Here is a 3,702-nt window from a genome sequence, read left to right as displayed (position 1 = left end):
CACAAACTTTCCGAAGTCCCCTGGAGTATATTCTGTACCGTGCTGGCCGCCATCTCTGTCCCCTGTGAGGACTGACCGCAGGAAGGCCGGTGTCTGTTCAGTTGCCCCCCGAAGCCCACAGCCGGCGCTCAACACACATGCATCAACCTCAGTGGATTCCGATTGCACTGCATCCTTGATAATCTGATACGATCTGTCCGGGGGCCCACACAGAGGCTGATTTTTTTTAAAGAGTTATTTATTTTGTTTTATTTTATTTAGTATTACTATTACTATTTTTTATTTGCTGTAGGGCACATGCACTCACCAGAGAGAGACAAAGAGAGAGAGAAGGAAAGAAGATGAAAAAGGAAGCCACCAGGTCTAGGACTTGAACCGCTGTTAGCCATGTGGGAGTCTAGCACCTCATCCACCATGCCACCTGCTGACTCCCAGGCACCCAGAAGCATATTTTTTCTTTATAGAGATTTTTGCTGCAGAGCACATGCACTCACCAGAGAGACAGAAAGCAAGAAATCACCCCCAAGGGGGGGTTGGCCACACTGCAACCCCTTCTCCATTCTCCTCTCGGGATCTTGGGCACACATGTACACCCAGTGTGAGTTTTAAGCTACCAGGTTCAGGACTCAAACTGCAGTCAACTACACGGGAGCACAGCCACGTAACGATCACACCACTGGCTGGTCCCGCTCAGGAGTATTGCTAAAAGGGAGAGGGCCAGCTTAGCATCCCTGCCAAGTCGCACCATGGTACCTTCGCATCCGACGTCCACATGCCTGACAGCACCAGCAACAACGCAGGAAGGTGAATGGCCCGGGACGAGGTGACTCCTGGGGTTCACAGCAGAGCTGTAGGAGTGGGCTGGGACCTGGGCCAGCACGTGCCCTGTCACCCTAGCTCTGTTCCTTTGCTCACCCTCCTGCCCGCTGTCCCACCCTTCCTCCACCCCAGCACCCTCGGAGCTCAGCCAAGCCCTGCCTCCCACATCCGTGATCACTGCTCCGACCCTGCTGGCTCCTCTCTGACCTCCTGCAGCTCCACAGTGTCTATTGGACAGTTCAGCCTTTACGCAGGAACTGTGTGTGTGTGTGTGTGTGTGTGTGCACATGCGTGTGCATGTGTGTGTCATGTCCCCAGCTAAAAGCCGCATCTTGGGCATCTTCCCGGTCCGAACAGTATAGGACCTGGTACAAGTGGCACCAGCTGACTCCAGACAGGCTGAGGAAGGCTCGGCCATGGTGGTGCAGGCTGAGGCACCATGCTCTGTGCGCTGGGGCCACGGGAGGCCCGGCTGCTGTCCCGAGCGAAGGGCCGGCTGCAGTGGTGTGCGCCTGCAGTCCCAGCTGTTCGGGGAGCCCGAAGGAGGCAGACTGCAAACTCCAGGCTGGCCTGGGCAACGCTGCAAGAACCTGTCTGAGACGGTGCACCAGGCACGTGGGGTGCGCCCGCAGGCCGTGACTCAGGGGTCTGGCAGGAAGACGGCAGCGCTGCAGGCCCTGTGAGCGAGTGAGTGTGTGAGTGGATGGCAGAGGAAGAAGAGGGCATTCCCAGCAAGGTGGACCTCAGAAACAAAAATACCACGGGGCAAACTGACAGGATGAGCTTAAAAGCAATACACCCATGGGGACCAGTAGGTGGTGTAGTGGTTAAAGGGCTGGATTACCACATGGCCGGCCACAGTTCGAGTCCCAGATGCAGCAGCTTGAAACTCATGCCAGGCGTGTGTGTGTGTGTGTGTGTGGGGGGGGTTGCCAACCTCCTGAGAGAAAATCCTCAGAGGAGAATAGAAGAGAAGGGATTACAGTGTGGTCATCCTCCCGGGGGAATAATTTCTCACTTTTTCTGTTTCTCTGACAAGCACACATGCCCTATAGCAAAAATGCATAAATAGGGACCAGCAGTAATGGCTATGTTGCTGGACTCCCATGTAGTCAACCGCAGTTCAAGTCCTGGACCTGGTGGCTTAAACTCATGCTGGGTGCGTGTGCGTGCATGCCCAAAATCCTGAGAAAAGAATGGAGGAGAAGGGATTGCAGTGTGACCATCCCCCCCTTGGGGTTGATTTCTTGCTTCTGTCTGTCTCTGTCTTTCTGGCGAGTGCATGCGCCCTATAGCAAAAACCTCTCAAAAAAAATGCATAAATAGATCAATGAAAGCATTACACCAGTGGGGGCCAGCAGGTGGCAGGGAGGTTAAGGCTCGGAATCCTCCATGGCTCACACCACAGTTCAAGTCTTGGATCCAGTGGCTCCAAAATCACACTGGGCACTTTGCGTGTACATGTGTGCCCAAGATCCCAAGAGGAGAAGGGAGGAGAAGGGATTGCAGCGTGGCCATCACCCCTGGGGGCGATTTGTCACTTTCCCTCTCTATCTCTGTCTCTTTGTCTCTTTCCATGCATGCACCCTATAGAAAAACTGGGAAAAAAAAAAAAAGTACACCAGCCGTTCTCAGCCTGAGCTGCCTCACCTGAAGAACTTAAAAACACCTCTGTGTAGCCGACCCCAGGCAGTGTTACTGGGCTATCCGGAAATGTGGCTCAGGCGTCCCTACTTCCTGGCGCTCCCAGGTACCCAAAGTGTGGCTGCAGTAGAGAAACCATGATGCTAGAGAAAACCTGAGGGGTGAAGGGAAGAGGGGTGTCTGGGAAACTGGGGAGCAGGCCTGGGACACCCTTTTCCCTTTTTGTTCCCGTTGGGCTGCCATGGTGATGCGCCCGCGTGGTGCAGGCCGACCGGCTGTGGCAGGGACCTGTCCCCTGACGCTTGCTGGAGTGAGCAGTTAGAGGCCAGAGGAGCTAGAGAGAAGGCAGGGGCACCGATGAAGGTGGCTGCGGCTGGCATCCATCAGGACCCCCAGGACACAGAAAGATGGTGGGGACAGGAGGGCAACTTTAGACCACTGGACCGTTTGTGCTGCGACTCTCGGCTCCCAGTCAGTCAGCTTCCAGCGGCTCTCTGACGCCTTCCCACCAGCAGTCCGGGTTCGTGAGTCAGTTCTGCCCAGGCCCCGGTTCAGATCCTCCCAGTCCTCAGGCCCTCCTTCCACCTCAGAAAGCCCAGCATGTGCTCAGGTACATCAAAGGGCCTGCCGGGAACCTGCAAAGGGTGAGTCCCCCAACCCCCGCCTCTGGTCCTAGATGCCCTCTCTTCCGTCCCCTAAGGGGTCCCTCTTTCCTCTTGTCCAATGCCCAGAGAGACGGACCCGGCAATCAAGCTTGCGCAGGTTCAGGAGAGCTGCCGGCTGGCTCTCCTCCACCTGGTCCTGACGGCCCCTCACAGCCAACACTCACTGTCACCGCACGCCACCCTGGGGAGGCTGGCACACCAGCGCCTTCCGGAGGGACTTATGGCTCAGACTAAGGGGTCCCTCTTTCCTCTTGTCCAATGCCCAGAGAGACGGACCCGGCAATCAAGCTTGCGCAGGTTCAGGAGAGCTGCCGGCTGGCTCTCCTCCACCTGGTCCTGACGGCCCCTCACAGCCAACACTCACTGTCACCGCACGCCACCCTGGGGAGGCTGGCACACCAGCGCCTTCCGGAGGGACTTATGGCTCAGACGACAACTGAGTGACAGCAAGGGCCCAGGGCTGGAGTGCGGGTGGAGGGGCGGGAAGGAGCCTCAGTGTTGGCACTCAGTAATGGAGGGCGGGGAGTGCGGGTGGTGGGGGGACACTCAGTGACGGGGGCGGGTGCCAGCGAGG

Source organism: Tupaia chinensis, unplaced genomic scaffold (assembly GCF_000334495.1).
Source record: "Tupaia chinensis unplaced genomic scaffold, TupChi_1.0 Scaffold148801_1, whole genome shotgun sequence".
In the NCBI taxonomy this organism is placed as follows: domain Eukaryota; kingdom Metazoa; phylum Chordata; class Mammalia; order Scandentia; family Tupaiidae; genus Tupaia; species Tupaia belangeri.
This window is presented reverse-complemented; position numbering follows the sequence as displayed.